The following is a 21,735-nucleotide window of genomic DNA, read 5'->3' as shown; positions in this document are numbered from 1 at the left end:
TATTGTGTTTTAATAAATCTGCTGCCAAAATGCTTTCAAAGAGAGTATGTTACTGAGAAATAATATACTAAAAAAACAAATACTGGTAATGCCACTGTTGCTGATAATAATAATAAATTCTGGGTAGTTGCCTTTTGTTCTGTTTTTTTTTTGAAACGGAGTTTCACTGTTGTTGCCCAGGCTGGAGAGCAATGGCGCGATCTCGGCTCAACACAACCTCTGCCTCCCGGGTTCAAGCGATTCTCCTGCCTCAGCCTCCCAAGTAGCTGGGATCACAGCCATGGGTCACCACACCCGGCAAATTTTGTATTTTTATTTTTAGTAGAGACGGAGTTTCTCCATGTTGGTCAGGCTGGTCTAAAACTCCCGACCTCAGGTGATCTGCCTGCCTCGGCCTCCCAAAGGGCTGGGATTACAGGAGTGAGCCACTGCGTCTGGCTTTTTTTTTTTTTTTTTTTTTTACACAGAGTCTCACTCTGTTACCTAGCCTGGAGTGCAGTGGTGCCATCATAGCTCACTGCAGCCTCAACCTCCCAGGCCCAACCAATCAATCCTCCCACCTCAGCCTCCTGAGTAGCTACGACTAGAGTCCTATGCTACCAATCCCAGCTAATTTAAATTTTTTTGTAGAGACAAGGTCTTGCTATGTTGCCCAGGCAGTCTCAAACTCCTGGCCTGAAGCAATCCCCCCACCTCGGCCTTCCAAAGTGCTGGAATTACAGACATGAACCACTGCGCTTGGCCTAAAAAAATTTTTAAAGCCAATTGAAGGTACTACATAACACTAAACCTAACAACTACAGAATATATATCCTTTTCAAGTCTATACAGAATGTTCACGCATATATGTTGGGCCTTAAACAAGTATGAATAAAGTTAAAAAGACTGAGATCACATAAAATATATTCTCTACCCACAACAGAATTAAATTTGAAATTGATAAAAATAGATATTTAGAATATTCCCAAATATCTGGAAATTAAGCAAGACATTTCCAAATAACCTATGGGTAAAAGAAATCAAAAGGGCAGTCAGAAAATGGTTTGAACTCAATGATAATGAAAACACAATATCAACTTTTGTATGATGTGCTTAATACAGTGCGTAAAAGGGGGAATGTATAACTTTAAGTGCTTGTATTAGGAAAGAAAGGTCTAAAATCAGTTATCTGAGATTCCATCTTAAGTATTAGTAAAAAAAGAACAGATTAACCTGCTGTTATAGAAAGGAAATCAAGAGCAGAAACCAGTGACACAAGAAACAACTAAGAAAAATAAAACAAAAATTAGCTCTTTGAAAATATTAAACAAGTTGGTAAATGCCTAATAAAGAAAAAAGATAAACACATTTTATTAATATCAGAAATGAACAAAGAGACATCACAGACATTAAAAATAACCTTACACCAGTAAATCTGACAACTAGACGAAATGGGGAAATTCTTAGACAAAAGTTACCAAAACTGATACAAGAAATAAAAAATCTGAGTAGCTGCATGTCTCTTTTAAAAACTGAATTTATCAAGAGAATAAGACAAGACACAAACTAAGAGAAAATATTTGCTAAAAGACATATTTGATAAAGATCTGTTATCCATAACATACCAAAAACTCTTAAAACTCAACAATAAGAAAATGAACAACCTGATGAAAAAATGAGCAAGAGACCCGAAAGGATACTTCACTAAAGAAGACATGGACATGGCAGGCAAGCATATGAAAAGATGCTCTACATCACATCATTAGGGAATTAATGGAAATTAAAACAACAATGAGATGCTACTACACACCTGTCAGAATGGCCAAAATCCAAAACACTGGCAACACCAAATGCTGATGAGGATGTGGAGCAACAAAAACCATCATTCATTGCTGACAGGAACGCAAAATGATGCAGCCAATGATGAGTATGCATTTTTTTTTCTTTCTTTTTTTTTTGAGATGGAGTCTCACTCTGTTGCCCAGGCTAGAACACAGTGGCACAATCTTGGCTCACTGCAACCTCCACCTCCCAGGTTCAAGCAGTTCTCCTGCCTCAACCTCCTGAGTAGCTGGGATTACAGGCATGCACCACCACGCCTGGCTAATTTTTGTATTTTTAGTAGAGATGGGGTTTCACCATGTTGGTCAGGCTGGTCTCGAACTCCTGACCTTGTGATCCACCTGCCTCAGTCTCCCAAAGTGCTGGGATTACAGGCGTGAGCCACTGTGCCCGGCCTCTTTTATTTATTTACTTATTTATTTTGAGACTGAGTCTCGCTCTACCGCCCAGGCTGGAGTGCAGTGGCACGATCTCAGCTCATTGCAGCCTCTGCCTCCCAGGTTCAAGCAATTCTCCTGCCTCAGCCTTCCAAATAATTGGAACTACAGGTACGTGCCACCACACACCAAGCTAATTTTTTTTTTTTTTTTTTTTTCCGTAGAGACGGGGTTTCACCATGTTGCCCAGGCTGGTCTCAAACTCCTGACCTCAAGTGATCCGCCTGCCTCAGCCTCCTAAGAGATGGGTTTACAGGCATGAGCCACCGCGCCTAGCCTGCATATGCATATTAATAAGGTAGTTTCTCACAAAACTAAATATACCATCTGATCCAGCAATCACTCTCCTTGGTATTTACCCAGATGAACTGAAAATTTACGTCCACCATAAATCTGCACGTGGATGTTTACAGCAGCTTTATTCAAAACTGCTCAAATTTGGAAGCAATCAAGACATCCTTCAGTAGATGAATGGATGAATGAACTATGGCACATCCAGACAATAGAATATGATTCAGCACAAAAAAGAAATGAGCTATCAAGCCATGAAAAGACATGGAGGAAACTTAAGAGCACATTGCTAAGTGAAAGAAGCCAAAGTGAAATGGATACATACATACTATGATTCCAGCTACAAGGTTTTCTGGAAAAGGCAAAACTATGGAGACAGTAAAAGGAGCAGTGGACACCAGTGGCTGGTGGGGTGGGGGTGGGAGGTGAATAGGCAGAACACAAGAGAATTTTTAGGGCAGTGAAACTATTCTGTTTGATGCTATAATGGTAGACACGTGTCACTTCAAAACTCACAGAATGTACAACACCAAGAGTGAACCCTAATGTTAACTATGGACTCTGGATGACAATGATGTATCAGTGTAGATTCACCAATTGTAACGAACACAACTGTGGTGGTGTTGACAGCAGAGATGGCTTACTGGGGGGCAACAGTGAGATATATGGGAACCCTCCGTACTTTGGGCTCAATTTTCCCCTGAAACTGAAACTGCTCTAAAAAATAAAGTCTATTTAATAGAAAAAAACAAACTGATTATGTAACTTAAAACCTTCTTACAAAGAAAAATCCAGGCCTAGATGGCTTTACTGGCGGTTTTTCTTTTTAACCAAGTCTGAACTAGATAGCTTTACTAGTTAATTTTATCAAATATTTTAAGAAAAAAATAATGTCAATCTCATAGCCGGGCGCGGTGGCTCAAGCCTGTAATCCCAGCACTTTGGGAGGCCGAGACGGGCGGATCACGAGGTCAGGAGATCGAGACCACCCTGGCTAACACAGTGAAACCCCCGTCTCTACTAAAAAATACAAAAAACTAGCCGGGCGAGGTGGTGGGCGCCTGTAGTCCCAGCTACTTGGGAGGCTGAGGCAGGAGAAAGGCGTAAACCCGGGAGGCGGAGCTTGCAGTGAGCTGAGATCCGGCCACTGCACTCCAGCCTGGGCGACAGAGTAAGACTCCGTCTCAAAAAAAAAAAAAAAAAAAAAAAAAGAAAACACAGGAGAATGAGGCTGGACACAATGGCTCACGCCTGTAATCCAAGCACTTTGGGAGACTGAGGCAGGTGGATCACTTGAGGTCAGCAGTTTGTGACCAGCCTGGCCAACATCGTGAAACCCCCTCTCTACTAAAAATACAAAAACTAGCCAGGCGTGCTGGCACACACCTGTAATCCCAGCTACTCAGGAGGCTGAGGCAGGAGAATCACTTGAATCCAGGAGGCAGAGGTTGCAGTGACCCAAGATCACACCACCGCACTCCAGCTTGGGCAACAGAGCAACACTCCGTCTCAAAAAAAAAAAAAAAAAAAAGGCTGGGCACAGTGGCTCACACCTGTAATCCCAGCACTTTGGGAGGCTCAGGACGGTAGATCACTTGAGTTCAGGAGTTCAAGACCAGCCTGGTCAACATGGCGAAACCCCATGGCTACTAAAAATAACAACAACAAAATAATTAGCCAGGTGTGGTGGTACACACCTGTAATCCCAGCTACTCAAGAGGCAGAGGCAGGAGAATGGCTTGAACCCAGAAGGGGAGGTTGCAGTGAGCAAAGATCACACCACTGCATTCTAGCCCAGGTGACAGAGCAAGACTCTGTCTCAAAAATAAAAATTAAAAAAAAGAAAGAAACATTTCCCAATTTGTTCAATGTAGCTAGCATAACTCTGAAGTGAAAGCCTCCCCACAAAGGCTTTATAAGAAAAGATCAACATCCTGCACAAATATAGACCAAAAACCTTCAATAAGATATTAAATCAAATCCAGCAATAAATTTTAAAAGTCTAATATATCACGTATATTTAGGTCTCTACTCCTAGAATGCAAAATTGGTTTGGTATTTTAAAAACTGATCAGTTTTAAATCATTTTAACAGAATGAGAAAATCATATAACTTTATCACATCAATAAATACAGAAATATTCTCTTGATACCAAGACCTGACAACAATAGTACAAAAACAAAACTACAGAATACTATCCCCCACGAATGTAAACATAAAATTCCTTATCGAAATATCACCCAACAATTCAACAATAATGATCCAGGCTCAGTGGCTCACACCTGTAGTCCCAACACTTTGGGAGGCCAAGGTGGAAGGACTGCTTGAGGCCAGGAGTTTGAAACCAGCCTGGGCAACATAGTGAGACCTTATTTCTACAAAAAACAAAAAAAACACAAAAAACAAAACAAAACAAAAAAGCCAGGTGTGGTGGTGCATACCAGTTATCTCAGCTACTTGGGAGGTTGAGGCAGGAGGGGAGCTTGGGCCCATGAGTCAGTAGATGGAGTGAGCTATGATCACACCACTGCACTCCAGCCTGGGCAACAAAGCAAGACACTATCTCTAAAAATAAAAATAAAAAACAAAACAATAAACATACAGAATTATACACCACACCCGGCCAGGTGCAGTGGCTCACGCCTGTAATCCCAGCACTTTGGGAGGCCAAGGCGGGCGGATCCCGAGGTCAGGAGATCAAGACCATCCTAGCTAATATGGTGAAACCCCATCCCTACTAAAAATACAAAAAATTAGTCAGGCATGGTAGCATGCACCTGTAGTCCCAGCTACTCTAGAGGCTGAGGCAGGAGAATGGTGTGAACCCAGGAGGCGGACCTTGCAGTGAGCCATGATCATGCACTGCACTCCAGTCTGGGCGACAGAGCGAGACTCTGTCTCAAAAAAAAAAAAGAATGATATACCACACCTAGGTGGAGTTTATTCCAAGGATGCAATGCTGACTCAATATCAGAAAGTCAATCAATATAATCTACCATATCAACAGGGTAAATAAGAAAAACACATGTTCATAGCAACCGACACAGAAAATGCATCTGACAAAATTCAACACCCATTCATTCTTTTTAAAAAAGTCTCCCAGAAAAACGGGAATAGAGAGGAACTTCATTAATCTGGTAAAGGCATCTAAAAAACCCCTACAGCTAACATTATATTAAATGGTGAAAGACTGAATGCTTTCCCTTTAAGAACATGAACAAAGCAAGGATACCCACTCTCACTCAACACAGCTCTATAAGTTCTTGCAATAACGCAAGAAACAGATTAAAAAAAAAAAAAAAAAAGGCATACGGTTTGGAAAGGAAAAAACAAAACTGTCACCATCTGCAGATGATATAACTGTCTATGTAGAAATTCCCCATAATCTACAAAAAGTCTTAGAACAAGTAAGTTCAGCAAGATTGTAGGATACAAGATAAACATACAAAAGCTAATCTTATTTCAGTATATTGGCAATGAACACATGGGCAATGAAATTTAAAATACAATACCATTTACAATTGCTCAAAAAATAAAGGACTAGGTGTAAATCTAAAAAACAAAGGGTACATGATTTGTATACTGAAAATATGCAGCACTGAGGACAAAATCAAAATGCTAAATATAACAGATATAACATGTTCATGGATTAAAAGACTCAACATAAAGTATGTAAATTCTCCCCAAATTGGTATAAAGGATCAATGCCGTTCTTATCAAAATCCCAGCAAGATTTGTAGACACAGACAAAGTTATTCTAAAATTTACATGGAAAGGCAAAGAAACTAAAATAGCTAAATCACTTGTTTTGTTTTGTTTTTTTTTGCGATGGAGTCTCACTCTGTCGCCCAGGCTGGAGTGCAGTGGCACAATCTTGGCTCACTGCAGCCTCCACCTCCCGGGTTCAAGCAATTTTCTGCTTCACCCTGCTGAGTAGCTGGCATTACAGGCGCCCGCCACCACGCCCAGCTAATTTTTGTATTTTTAGTAGAGAAGGGATTTCACCATCTTGGCCAGGCTGGTCTTGAACTCCTGACCCGTGATCCACCCACCTCAGCCTCCCAAAGTGCTGGGATTACAGGATTACCACACCCTGGTGCTAAATCAATTTTTTAAAAGAAAGTGGGAACAATCAGTCTACCTGATTTCAAGACTTACACAATTATAATAATCAAGATTATGTAGAGGGACAGACATGTAAATCGATAAAATAGAAGGCAGAACACAGAAACAGACTCACAAAAATATGCCCAACTGATTTCTGACAAAGTGCAAAAACAATTCAATGCAGGCAGCATAGTTTTTACAACAATAGCGCTGGAGCAAATGGAAATCCATCAGCAAAAAAATGAACCTCAAACTAAGTTTCACACTTTATACAAAAATTTACTCAAAATGGATCATGAACTTAAATGTAAAACATCAAACTAAAACTTTTATAAAAAAACATAAGAGAAACCCTCAAGATCTAGGGCTAGGCAAAGAGTTCTTAGACTTGACACCAAAAGCTCAATGCATAAAAAGGAAAGCTGATCAACTAGACATCTTGAAAATTAAAAATTTTTATTCCACAAAAGACAGGTTACAGACTGGGAGAAAATACTTGTGAACCACCTATCTGACAATGACAAAAGAGTAGTATCTAAGATATATATACCTTTCAAAATGGCTAAAATACAGTGATAACACCAAGTGCTAGTAAGAATGTAGAAAAAATGGATCACTCGTACATTGCTAGTCCAAATATTGAATAGTACAGCCACTCTGGAAAACATCCTGGCAGGTTATTAAAAAAACTAAACATGCAATAATCAGCCAGGTATGGTGGCACACACCTGTAATCCCAGCTACTTGAGGGGCTAAGGCATGAGAATCTCTTGAACCTGGGAGGTGGAAGTTGCAGTAAGCCATGATCGCACCACTGCACTCTAGCCTGAGCAAGAGACTGTCTCAAAAAAAAAAAAAAACCCCAAGGCTGGGTGCGGTGGCTCACGCCTGTAATCTCAGCACTTTCAGAGGCCAAGACGGGCGGATCACAAGGTCAGGAGATCGAGACAATCCTGGCTAACACGGTGAAACCCTGTCTCTACTAAACATACAAAAAAATTAGCCGGGCATGGTAGCGGGTGCCTGTAGTCCCAATTACTCGAGAGGCTGAGGCAGGACAATGGCGTGAACCCAGGAGGCGGAGCTTGCAGTGAGCCAAGATGGTGCCACTGCACTCCAGCCTGGGCGACAAAGACTCTGTCTCAAAAAAAAAAAAAAAAAAAAAACCCAAAAAACTAAACATGCAACTACAATATGATCGAGCAGTTGCACTCTTGGTCATTTATCCCAGAGAAAGGAAGACCTAGGTTCACACAAAAACCTGTACACGGGCTGGGCGTGGTGGCTCATGCCTGTAATCCCAGTACTTTGGGAGGCTGAGGCAAGCAGATCACCTGAGGCCGCGAGTTTGATACCACCCTGACCAACATGGAGAAACCCCGTCTCTACTAAAAACACAAAATCAGCCGGGCATGGTGGCACATGCCTGTAATCCCAGCTACTTGGGAGGCTGAGGCAGGAGAATCGCTTGAACCCAGGAGGCAGAGGTTGTGGTGAGCTGAGATCGCACCATTGCACTCCATTCTGGGCAACAAGAGCGAAACTCCGTCTCAAAAATTAAAAAAAAAAAAAATACCCTGTACACAAGTGTTCAGATCACACTTACTCAAAAAAGCTACAAACTGGAAACAACCCAGATGACCTCAATGGGTGAATAAACAAACAGTGGTACATCCACACCACGGGGCAAAAAGTAAAAATGCCAACCCCAAAAGGTTGTGCTCTGTATGATTCCATTTGTGTAACATTCTTGAAATGACAAAGCTATAGAAATGGAGAACAGGGCCGGGCATGGTGGCTGATGCCTGTAATCCCAGCACTTTGGGAGGCTGAGGAGAGTGGATCACCTGAGGTCAGGAGTTCAAAACCAACCTGGCCAAAATGGCAAAGCCCCATCTCTACCAAAAATACAAAAATTAGCCGGGCATGGTGGCGAGCGCCTATAGTCCCAGCTACTCGGGAGGCTGAGGCAGGAGAATCACTTGAACCTGGGAGGCAGAAGTCGCAGTGAGGTCATGACAATGTACTCCAGCCTGGGCAACAGAGTGGCAACATGAGGGACTCTTGTAGTAATGGAACTATTTTACATTTTGACCATATCAATGTCAGTATCCTAGTAGTGATACTGTATTATAGTTTTGCAAGATGTTACCAACAGGGAAAACTGGGTAGGGCATAAGGAATCTCTCTGTATTATTTCTTACAATGGCATGTGAATCTACAACTATCTCAGAAGTTTGATTAAAAAAAAAATCAATGCCTTCCATCACATTAACAAAATAAGTGATGAAATCATGTATAATCATATCAATAAATGCAGAAAGATAATTGGACAAAATTTAACAATCATTTACTATATTTAAAAAGGGGCGGGAAAGCTGGCATCTATGAAACAATTGCAGCTAACATCACACTTAATGGTGAAATAGGCCAGGCACGGTGGCTCACACCTGTAATCTCAGCACTTTCAGAGGCTGAGGCAGGAAGATCACTGAGCTCAGGAGTGTATGTTTATGTCTAAATGTCTTGGCTCTTTGTGAAAATGGTTCTAAAAAATACAGTATTCTTAAGCATACTCTATGCAAGATCCTATATAAGATATGAAACCTAACTCTTCCCCATTCACACAAGGAAGTCAGGAAATAGCTAGCAGATATATATAAACACACATGTTAAGCACAAAGTGAAACACTGGGTCAATGTTTTTACATTAAAAAAAAAAAAAAACGAGCACTTGAAGCTGTTTCAAATACTAATTTCAGACATAAAGGGGCAAAAAAGGATATAAAGCAACCCTCTGGTAAAAGAGTATATCCCGACTGAGTGTGGTGGCTCACGTTTGTAATTCCAGCAGTTTGGGATGACGAGGCAGGTGGATCACATGAGGTCACCAGTTCGAGACCAGCCTGACCAACATGATGAAACCCTGTATCTACTAAAAATACAAAATTGGCTGGGCACAGTGGCTCACGCCTGTAATCCCAGCACTTTAGAGGGCTGAGGCGGGCAGATCACAAGGTCAGGAGTTCGAGACCAGCCTGACCAAAGAGGTGAAACCCTGTCTCTACTAAAAATACAAAAATTAGCCAACTGTGGTGGCGTGTACCTGTAATCCCAGCTACTCAGGAGGCTGAAGCAGGAGAATTGCTTGAACCCGGGAGACGGAGGATGCAGTGGGCTGAGATCGTGCCATTGCACTCCAGCCTGGGCAACAAGAATGAGACTCAGTCTCAAAAAAAAAAAATTAGCTGGGCATGGTGGCGCATTCCTGTAATCCCAGCTACTTGGGAGGCTGAGGCAGGGGAATCACTTGAAATTGGGAGGCGAATGTTGCAGTGAGCTGAGATCACGCCATTGCACTCCAGCCTGGGCAACAAGAACGAGACTCCATCTCAAAAAAAATTAAATAGGCCAGGCGCGGTGGCTCATGCCTATAATTCCAGCACTTTCGGAGGCCGAGGTGGGTGGATCACCTGAGGTGAGGAATTCGAGACCAGCCTGGCCAACATGGTGAAACCCCATTTCTACTAAAAATACAAAAATTAGCCGGGTATGGTGGTAGGTGCCTGTAATTCCAGCTACTCAGGAGGCTGAGGTGGGAAAACCACTTGCACCCAAGAGGTGGAGGATACAGTGAGCCAAAATTGCGCCATTGCACTCCAGCCTGGGTAACAAGAGCAAGACTTTGTCTCAAAATAAATAAATAAATGAAGGGAAAAGAGCAAAAAAAGCATATAAAGCACTCCTCTGGGCCAGCCGCAGTGGCTCATGCCTATAATTCCAGCGCTTTCAGAGGCTGAGGTGGGTGGATCACGAGGTCAGGAGTTTGAGACCAGCCTGGCTGACATGGTGAAACCCCATCTCTACTAAAAATACAAAAATTAGCCAGTCATGGTGGCGGGCACCTGTAACCCCAGCTACTCGGGAGGCTGAGGCAGGAGAACCGCTTGAACCCAAGAGGTGGAGGCTGCAGTGAGCTGAGACCACACCACTGCACTCCAGCCAGGGCAACAGAGCAAGACTCCGTTTAGAAAAAAATAAAAAATAAATAAAAATAAAGCACTCCTGGCTGGGCATGGTAGCTCACAGTTTTAATTCCAGGAGTTGGGGAAGCCAAGGCAGGAGGATCACCTGTGTCCAGGAGTTCAAGACCAGCCAGCCTGGGCAACACAGCAAGACCCTGTCTCAAAAAAAAAAAAAAAAGGTATGCCCCTTCAGAAACACGAAGTCTTAAAGAGTCCAGCTCTAGAGATTAATCAAACTCTAGATAGTTCTCTAGTGATCTAACCGAGCAAATATCATAAAACTATGCAGACAGAACCAAAGATTAAAAGAACAATAAATTAGCAGGCTCATCCAAGGCATTTTTTCTTTTTGTTACATTTTATTATATAATGAGACGGAGGCTTGCTCTATCACCCAGGCTGGAGTGCAGTGGCACAATCTTGGCTCACTGCAACTTTCGCCTCCCAGGTTCAAGCGATTCTCCTGCCTCAGCCTCCTGAGTAGCTGGGACTATAGGCACCCGCCACCACGCCCAGGTAATTTTTGTATTTTTAGTAGAGATAGGGTTTTGCCATGTTGGCCAGACTGGTCTCGGACCCCTGATCTCAGGTGATCTGTTCACCTCAGCCTCCGTGCTGGGATTACAGGCATGAGCCACTGTGCCTGGCCCTTGGGTAAATTTTCAATGCAACACAATTTCAACAATAATGATGGTAAAAAGGCACAAAATACACATATTTTAGACTTTTTTCCCTTCCTGATCAACCTTTGTCTAATGTCACAAAAGCATGAGTTTCCTTTCCTATCATTTATAATCCATCATAATTCTACTCAGATGCAGAATAAAAAGCACCAGAAATTAACCAGATATGAAAAGGCTTTATTCTTTATTTAACATATATCTTTAAGACACTCATGTTGTACATTCAAGTTTATATTACGGTAATAGTAACTGAATAGAATTTTTAATACTTCGAAAATGTGGATACTCATTCATAAGTGTTCTTCTGTGTAGTCAATATTAATAGAAACTTTTAAAAATGTAACCACTGAAAGTGTAACAAACTGCCCTTTCCTCAGACACTTCACTTGGTAAAATACATGAATGCATTATTCAAAACTCCTCAAACAGGTTTATTCTATAAAGAAAATTATGTTATTTACAGAAAACAGTAAATCTAAAACAAGTACAGTACCCATCAACTGTGTTCCTAATCAGACTAGGGAAGGGGCTCCATCAATTATAGAGCTAACACCTCCATGTCATAAGATGTACAGGAGATATAGGAGCTACAAGGAACCAATCTTGTTTTTTATTTCCTACTTTTCTATCAAGGTATAACATATACAGTAAGTCAGTCTACATATTTTAAGTGTACACCTCCATGAAATTTTACATATCAATTCACCCATGTGACCACCACTCAAAACAAGGCAGACAATTTCCAACACCTCAAAAGGCTCCATTGTGTCCTCCTACAGGTAGTTATTATTCTGACATCTATCATGAAAGATTATTTGAGCCTAATTTTGAGCTTCATACAAACAGAATCATAAAGGTTCTCTTTTAGAGTGTTTGTCTTCTGTTGCTCAAAAGTACATCTGTGAGGCTAGGCACAGTGGCTCACACCTGTAATCCCAGCACTTTGGGAGGCCAGGGAGGGTGGATTACTTGAGGTCAAGAGTTCAAGACCAATCTAGCCAACAGGGCAAAACCCTGTCTCTACTAAAAATACAAAAAAATTAGCTAGGCGTGGTGACACATGCCTGTAATCCCAGCCACTTAGGAGGCAGAGGCACAAGAATCGCTTGAACTGGGGAGGCAGAGGTTGCAGTGAGCCAAGATCCTGCTACTGCACTCCAGTATAGGTGACAGAGTGAGACGTCTCAAAAAAAAAAAAAAGTACCTTTGTGAGATTCATCCCCATTGTTGCATGTATCAGAAGTGCGTTATTTTTCATGGCTGTGCTGCTTTCTGTAAGTATGCCTCAATGTATTTATCCATTCTACTGCTGATACACAGTTGGGTTATTTCTAGTTCTGACTTATTATGAATAATATTCTTATACTGCATACAGTATATTTTTGCGATGGATAAATGCATCCATTTCTACTGGGCATATAACACAGGAAGTCATATTATACTTATGACTTTATTAGGAACTGCCAAACAGTTTTCCAAAGTGGTTGTACCATTTTATATTACATCTACATTTACACAACCCACCATACGTCAGTTTCTTTTGCTCATCTTGCCAAAACTTGGTACTATGGTTCTCTTTAACTTATTCTGGTGGGGTGCAATGGTTTTGATATTTTCTTAAACATACTTCTTATGTACTCTTGCTTCATTGATACTGTTTTTCTCCCAATAAATTATTCCTAAAATTGCAATGACTACTGAATTCAGAAATGTTGTGATTTACTATTCAGTCAAGAACTTGCTACCAAAGTTCATTTAGTCTTATTTGTCTTCCTTCTGCCTCCATTTCTTAAACACCTCCAGGTAAGAACACTTTAATTCATTTATCACTTTGTTCTTATACAAATAAACAAGTTGCCAATTACAAATCTAGCTACTTTGGAATATCCTTCATCTCATTAATACATTGCTACTTCTTGTGTAAGTTTGCTGACAGGATTTGACATACAATAAAAAAAAATACATCTTCCCTGTAAAGCCTATTCGTGACAATAAATCCTTCAAACAATTCCACTTCTAAAAAGAATTCTTCTGTATAGTATTCAACAATGTTAAATATTTCAAAAAAATGCAATGTTGGTGCAGCTAGCTAACCAACACTTACTTTGCCACCTTGTTATTAAAATCTATCGTAACAATCTGTGTAGCTAGGAAGGGAGCCACAAATGTCACATAATCAGGATTTTCCATATTACTTTTAATCATGGGATTATTTTGCTCAAATGCTGAACTATCAGGATTTCCAGACTACTGAATGCCAGATAAGTAATGGGAGTTTATCATTACTCTGATAAGCCTTTGGATAACAAAGTCAGGTAGTGCTAAACACTCTTCCATCTATTATATTACTGAGGCAGCTGCCCAAATGATCTATAAATTACAAATAAACAAGTTGCCAATTACAAATCTAGCTACTTCATCTCTGTGCCACATCAGACAACTCACAGCATTCAGATCCAACGAACAACCCTTGGTCTGCTAAAAACTATTATAATTAACAGCTGTGGATGAGTAAGTGAGTGTTATAGATTTCTGAAAAACTAGGAATTGTTCCACACAACAGGAAAGGTGTTTGTTGAATCAAAATCTTGGGAATGGCAGAGATCTTAAAAGAAAATATGCAACCAAGCATGATGGCTCAGGCCCTACATCCCGGCACTTTGGGAGGCTGAGGCAACAGGATCACTTGAGGCCAGGAGTTTCAGAGCAGCCTGGGCAACATAGCAAGACTGTTTCCACCCCCATCCCCACCTCGCCTCAGAAAAAGAAATCCAGCACAATCCTAGTACTAAACCCATATCTTCCATAAAAGGCAGCATGGTGAAAAGAGAATAAATTCTGAAATCACGTTGGGTGTGGTGGCTCACGCCTCAGGTGGTTGCAATCCTAGCACTTTGGGAGGCCAAGGAGGGCTGACCGCTTGAGCCTAGGAGTTCAAAGCCAGCCTGGGCAACATGGCAAAACCCTGTCTCTAGAAAAAAATACAAAAAATTAGTCAGAAGTGGTGAGAGGCGGAGGTTGCAGTGAGCCAAGATTGCACCACTGCACTCCAGCCTGGGTGGCAGAGCAAGACCCTGTCTCAAAAATAAAAAAAAGAAAGAAAAAGAAAAAAATGAAATCAGATATCACAGACCCTGGTTCACTTTTTTTTTTTTTTTTTTTTTTTTTTGAGACTGTCGCCCAGGCTCGAGTGCAGTGGCGCGATCCTGGCTCACTGCAACCTCTGCCTCCCAGGTTCAAGCAATTCTGCTGCCTCAGCCTCCCGAGTAGCTGAGACTACAGGCGCCCACCACCACGCTCGGCTAATTTTTTGTATTTTTAGTAGAGATGGGGTTTCACCGTGTTAGCCAGGATGGTCTCGATCTCCTGACCTCGTGATCCGCCCGCCTCAGCCTCCCAAAGTGCTGGGATTACAGGCGTGAGCCACTGCACCCTGGCCGCCCCGGTTCACTTCTGTACTTCCTTACTAACCAGCACTACGACCTGGGCAAATTACCTAATCTGAGTCTCAACTGCCTCATCTGTAGGGAATTATGCCAATTATACCCCTATCTCATAGAACCACTATATGAATTATTTTAAGATTAAGATACCATACGGATTATTTTAAGATTAAATGAGATAATCCATATAGTGTCTACCACATAAAAAAAATTAGTTCAAATGTCTCCTTTTGCCAGAAAGAATACCGCTCACAGCTGAGATCCGGCCACTGCACTCCAGCCTGGGCGACAGAGCGAGACTCCGTCTCAAAAAAAAAAAAAAAGAATACCGTTCACATAGGGAACCTAAGTTACGGCCCTGGAAAATTACACTGTGAGGGCCACCTCACTTCTCACCCAAACAAAATGACAAAAATACATGAATTCCCTCTACAACATCTTGGAAATCAAGTCCTGGTCTTTAAACTAGAATACACATATCCCAAGGGGGTACATAAAGATATGCAAGCAAGGGAATCAATTTCCACACTACTGTCATAATCCTGATTTGTGTGGATAACTAGATGATCAATTTTAAATTTTCAAGCATAAAATTTATTACTTTAGGACGGGTAGGAAAACTACAGCCCTAAGCCAGAGCTGGTCTGCTACCAATAAAGTTTTATTGGAACACAACTACACACAAATACTTGCATATCATCTACGGCCGTTTTCTGTTTTTTGGGGGTTTTTTTTGAGATGCAGTCTTGCTATATCACCCAGGCTGGAGTGCAGTGGAGTGATCTCGGCTCACTGCAACCTCCACCTCCCAGGTTCAAGCAATTCTCCTGCCTCAGCCTCCCAAGTAGCTGGGACTACAGGTGCCTGCCACCACTCCCAGCTAACTTTTATATTTTTAGTAGAGACTGGGTCTGGCCTCAGCCTCCCGAATAGCTGGGACTACAGGCGCCCACCACCACACCTGGCTTTTTTTTTTTTTTTTTTTGAGATGAAGTCTCCCTCTGTCAACCAGACTGGAGTGCAGTGGTGTGATCTCAGCTCACTGCAAGCTCTGCCTCCCGGGTGCACGCTATTCTCCTGCCTCAGCCTCCCGAGTAGCTGGGACTACAGGCGCCCGCCACCACGCCTGGCTAATTTTTTTTTGTATTTTTTAGTAGAGATGGGGTTTCACCGTGTTAGCCAGGATGGTCTCGATCTCCTGACCCCGAGATCCACCTGCCTTGGCCTCCCAAAGCGCTGGGATTACAGGCGTGAGCCACTGCGCCCGGCCACATATTGTCTATGGCTGTTTTCTCACTACAGTGATAGTTGAGCAGTAATCACAGAAACCACTTGGCTCATAAAGTCTTTCATCTGGTCTTTCGCAGCAAGTTGACTTTTGCTTTAGGATAAAATTCTGTGGGAAAAGTGGAATGGATACAAGTTCAAAAAGAAAAAGGAAAAATATGTAATGGACAAACTCCCAAAATGATAAAAATGACCAAAACTAACTCAACTAACTGTATTATGAAATCGAATTAGTAAAATCTTCCTAGAGAGAAAAACCCAGGGCCATAGGACTTCACTGGTAAATTCTATGAAACATGTAAGAAATAATACCAATCCTACACAAACTCTTTCAGAAAACAGAGGAGGAAAGAACACTTCTCAATTCATTTTATGAGGTCATAATTACTCTGCTACTAAGGCCAAAGATGACATAAAAAAAGGAAACCTCAGACCAAAATCTATCATGAACACAGTCACAAAAATTCTTAACAAAATGTTAGCAAATTGAATCCATTTACATGTAAAAAGTAGTAGATACATGACTAAGTAGGGTTCATTTCACAAATGCAAGATGGGCTTAAAGTCTGAAAATCAAGTAATGTAACAAGCCATGTTATATATTTCTTAGTCTGTTTCAAAAGTTTAGTTGTATGTTTTTAAAACATCAAATTGATACTGTATTTAGGTAATTTTATATTTATTTTTAAGAAGTCAATATTTACTTGTCAGAAATTACATCCTAAACTATTTAAAATTAAATACTTACACTATTTAAATCTACGATGAAAAGTTTCAGGTGCCAACTTAGAAGTATATAAGATCTAACAGATTCCCCAGTCTTTCAGACATTCTCAAGAAGAAGTTTTAAGACCAATAACCCGGCCTATACCTGAAAGTCTGAAATGACAAGGAGAAAAACAATCACTCATGCTAAAGCAACACCACCATATCTTCAGACTTTTGACTTCTGCCCATAAATTTACTCTTAGCACATCTAGATCCAAACCTAATATTCCAGGTACAAGCCTACCAGTGATGCAACCTTTCTCATTCTACATTTTGTATTTTCCTAATACAATATACTAATGCAGGTCACATCAGTTCTTCTCACAGCCTTAACCACACCACTGACTGGTGATTAAAACACCAAATCTTTTTATTACAGGAATTCCTGTGAGGTTACCTCCACCCTCCCCCAATAGGTATAGTTGATTTTTTTTTGGACCCAAGCACAATTTCTCAACATTTATACAAGCTTCTTCCATTTCATTAAACAGCACTGAGTAAATATATTGAGATCTCTTCCCATTCTGGCAATCATCAACCAAATGACTCTTTCTTTACTTCATAAAGGCACCAAATCCAATAAGCAAACCTTCTAGATAAGGTTTCAAATACATGAATTGTATAAAGTGATGAAACCCCAGTTCAGATCACCAGAATTCCAGCTGCAAGTAGTGCTCACAAATCAAATCTCCATACACAGATGCTCAAACTCATGACTCCATCTAATTCTACCACAATCTGGCAAATTCCTCCATCTCACCCACTCGGTTATCATAAGACTTAGTAAGACCAGGCGCAGTGGCTCACACCTGTAATCCCAGCACTTTGGGAGGCTGAGATGGGTGGATCACCTGAGGTCAGGAGTTCGAGACCAGCCTGGCCAACATGGTGAAACCCCATCTCTACTAAAAATACAAATATTAGCCAGGCGTGGTGACGCATGCCTGTAATCCCAGGTACTTGGAAGACTGAGGCAGGAGAATCGCTTGAACCTAGGAGGCGGAAGTTACAGTAAGCAGAGATTGTGCCACTGTACTCTGTCCAACCTGGGCAATGGAATGAGACTCCATCTCAAAAAAAAAAAAAAAGACTTCATAAATGCCTTGCTAAAATTCTGACACACTATCATTATGGTCACTATACTCCTTTGAGACACAATTTGGATGTCCTGTCCTGCTGTTCTGGCTGAATTTAGGAGAAATCTAGTAAGCCCTTCTCTGAATAAGAAAAGAAAAATGAGGCTGGGTGCGGTGACTCAAGCCTGTAATCTCAGCACTTTGGGAGGCCAAGACGGGCGGATCACGAGGTCAGGAGATCAAGACCATCCTGGCTAACAGGGTGAAACTCCGTCTCTACTAAAAAATACAAAAAAACTAGCCGGGCGAGGTGGCAGGCGCCTGCAGTCCCAGCTACTTGGGAGGCTGAGGCAAGAGAATGGCGTAAACCCGGGAGGCCGAGCTTGCAGTGAGCTGAGAGCCGGCCACTGCATCCCAGCCTGGGCGACAGAGCGAGACTCCGTCTCAAAAAAAAAAAAAAAAAAGAAAGAAAAATGATACTGTGTTAATTACAGAATCTCACAAATGGCAAAGATTTTAAGCATTTTCTAATGTTGTTTTTCTTAGAGACAGAGTCTTGCTATGTTGCCCAGGCTGGCCTTAAGCAATCCTCCCACCACTGCACTCGGCCCTAGTCTAATATTTTTCTTCTCTTTTCTTTTTTTGAGACAGAGTTTAGCTCTTGTTGCCCAGGCTGGAGTGCAATAGCACTATCTTGGCTCACTGCAACCTCTGCCTCCTGGATTCAAGAGTTTCTCCTGCCTCAGCCTCCCAAGTAGCTGGGATTACAGGTACCCACCATCACACTCAGCTAAGTTTTATATTTTTAGTAGAGACAGGGTTTCACCATGTTAGCCAGACTGGTCTCCAACTCCTGACCTCAGGTGATTCACCCGCCTCAGTCTCCCAAAGTGCTGGGATTACTGGCGTGAGCCACAGTGCCCGCCCTTAATATTTTTCAAACTATACCTCACGACCTATTAGGGCTCAGACACAATTTAGTGCGTTGCAACCAATTTTTTTTTAGAATGCATCTTCTGTAGAAAGGGTAAGTAAACTTTTCATCGGTGGGTGGGGCTGTGTGTGTGTGTAGACACTGAGTGTGCAGGGGCACAATGAGTAATGTCATGATGTAAAATATATCTAACTGCAGGTCACAGGTCAAAAATTTTGAGACACTTTTCTAGCCCCATAACCCTATGCCAAGGAAGCTCTACCAAGAATTTGGTAATAAACAAAAAGTCATGTTTTTACAACCATTTTTACATCATACAGAGAAACCAGCTAAGAGAATTTTGTGCTCAGTACACCTAATCTGCCATTCATTAAAAAAAAAAAAAAAAAAAAAATTAGGATCCATCTGGGTGTCCAGCTGAAATACTAAACTGCTTGGAGACAGCCATTTCTGTTTTGGTGGGGTGAAGACCTGTATTTGAGACAGCAGACTGAAATCGGTTTGGTCTGTGGCTAGGGAAGAAAAGAAAAACCATTCTGGGTCGTGAGTTCCTTATCTGTAACCAGAGGAGAAGATTGTTGGCTTGGTCAGTTGATTTTCAACTAATATCCCAATTGCAGAGTTAGGCGAAGCAATTGCTACTGGGAGATTAATTGAAAATCAATTGACCAAGCCAACAAGGGCTATGCCTCCCACAAACCAAAACACTTTAGCCACTCAACAAGTCAAGTATTGATAAATACAATCAATATCACACAAAGAGTACTGATAAGAACCATAGACTTGCACCAAAGGCAGAAATGAATCCAGGGATAACTTCCTGGGATTCAGAAGATGTGACCTGGTAAGTATAAATTTCTCAGGCATCCTCTTTTTCTACCCTCCAGTTCACCTCTGTCCTCAAGCTATTAGTCATGGATGTGGCACTGGCGTTCTTCTCTGCCACCATATCTCATTATGCAAAGGGAAACTGAGGCATGGAGAAATGAGTGAGCCAATGAACTACAGCAGCCACCAACAAGGCTGGACTAAGGGCCCAAGCAGCTAATGCCTCACGCCTCACACAATCCCCGTACTATTTAGAATCCTGCAGTCCTCAGCCTCCCACCTCAAACCAAACTCCCGCGGCCGCCCATAGTACCTGGCCCCCTGCGAACCCGATGAAGCCCCCAGCTCTTGCCTGCCTTCCTCTATAAAGGTCTATGAGGCCTGGAACTCCGAAGCCTAAAGCAAGCCCGGCATCCCCCTCCCACGAGCGTCCACACACCAGCAGCCTCTTCCCTTCGCTCCCACCTCCGCCCCGACGGGCCTGGAGCTCCTCCGCACACCACACCAAGCCGACCACGCAATACCAGAGGACCCACAGAAGAACTCTCTCCACGCCCACCCCTACAGCTTCGGCCGTCACCGCCGCCGCCGCCGCCGCCGGAAGCGCCCCCACGTCTCCACGCCACCGCCGTGAGGTCACTTCCGGCGCGACACCTTGGAATCCAGGGCAAGCAACTGAGGGGCGTGGCGCCCGGGAAATTTAAGAGGTTGGAAGAACGTCCCTTCGGCCTTACAGAATTGCGCTTGCGTAGCCATTTTGCTTTCCACGCTTACTTACGTCCTATGCCATCTTGGCTGAAATCGGGGCTCTACCCACGACTCCTCGGCCTCGATGCCCGGGCCCCGTGTTGCAGGCTCGATGCAAAGCCTCCGCTTCCCCTCCTGTTCCCCCAGCGCCAATCGCAGAGCTGGAGCGGAGGACTTTCAGGGAGGCCCCCTCCGTGCTATACCGCAGCTGTGGGACTCAATAAGTGGGACAACCCCCTGATGGATTAAAGAAAACAAGATATTCCTGCCGTGGTCGATCTTCAAAGCGTTATCAGCTTCAGCCCATTTGGGGCTTAGAATAGCCAGTCCATGCTTGACTGCTCTCCCTTCCCCCATATTCAGTACACGGGAAAGTACTGCTCTTCTACCCTTGGCATTTTAGAGTCTTGATTTGCGGGGAGAGGGGAAAGCATGTGTTTGGGGCCAAGACAGTGTAATGAGGAATACTGCATGGCCTTGAAGCCTGACACCTGGTTTGGGAACCACTACTTGGGCGAGTAGCATAGAGTAGGGTAGCAGTTCCAAACCTAGCTCTACAAAATCAGTTGAAGAACTTTGTAAAATTTCCACTTTCTAGGGGACTACTTCGCCCTCCCCATCCATCACCAGAGATTCCCTAGGTCAGAAGGGGTCTTTGTCTTTTACTGTTATTAACCAACACTTCTAGAGCAGTTTTTGGTTCAGGGCAAAATTGAACAGAAAGTAGAGAGTTCCCATATATCCCCTGTACACATAGGCACACACACACACAACTTGTCCCCTTATGGACATCTTGTGCTACAGTGGTACATTTGGTAACAATTGATGACCCTACTTTGACACATCATTATCACCCAGAGTCCATAGTTTACAATAGCATTTTCTCTCGGTGTTGCACATTCTGTGGGTTTTGACAAATATATAATGACATGTATCCACCATTATGGTATCATCCACGATAGTTTCACTGCCCTGAAAATCCTCTGTCCTCTGCCTATTCATCCTTCTCAGTCCCCTGACCACTGGCAACCACTGCTCCTTTTACTGTCTCCATAGTTTTGCCTTTTCCAGAATCGCATATAGTTGGAATCATACAGTATGCAGCCTTTTCACATCAGCTTCTTTCACTTAGTAATATGCTTTTAAAGTTCTTCCATGTCTCTTCATGGCTTGATAGCTCATTTCTTTTTTTGTGCTGAATAATAATATTCCATCGTCTGGATGTGCTGCGACTTATCCATTCACCTGCTGAAAGACATCTTGGTGGCGTCCAAGTTTGGGCAATTAT

The 21,735-nt window shown here is 42.4% G+C and overlaps 1 protein-coding gene across 4 annotated transcripts in view; it reads right to left on the bottom strand.

Annotated features, from left to right (window-relative positions):
* Positions 1-20,313, bottom strand: part of LOC105490957 (enhancer of mRNA decapping 3) — a 61,458-nt gene extending 41,145 nt beyond the window's left edge. Inside the window, exons 1-2 of one of the 4 annotated variants that reach the window (XM_011756980.3) lie at positions 20,166-20,302; positions 16,843-16,973 (exon numbers count right to left, since the gene is read on the bottom strand). The gene's annotated coding sequence lies outside the window, so the exon portion shown is untranslated. Of the gene's footprint in view, positions 1-1,789; positions 1,873-16,842; positions 16,974-20,139 lie in introns of those variants that run through there. The other 3 variants (XM_011756979.3, XM_011756982.3, XM_024795787.2) reach the window with 3 other exon arrangements.
* Between the last annotated feature and the right edge of the window lie 1,422 nt (positions 20,314-21,735).

Source organism: Macaca nemestrina, chromosome 7, assembly GCF_043159975.1.
Source record: "Macaca nemestrina isolate mMacNem1 chromosome 7, mMacNem.hap1, whole genome shotgun sequence".
Taxonomy (NCBI): domain Eukaryota; kingdom Metazoa; phylum Chordata; class Mammalia; order Primates; family Cercopithecidae; genus Macaca; species Macaca nemestrina.
This window is presented reverse-complemented; position numbering and strand designations above follow the sequence as displayed.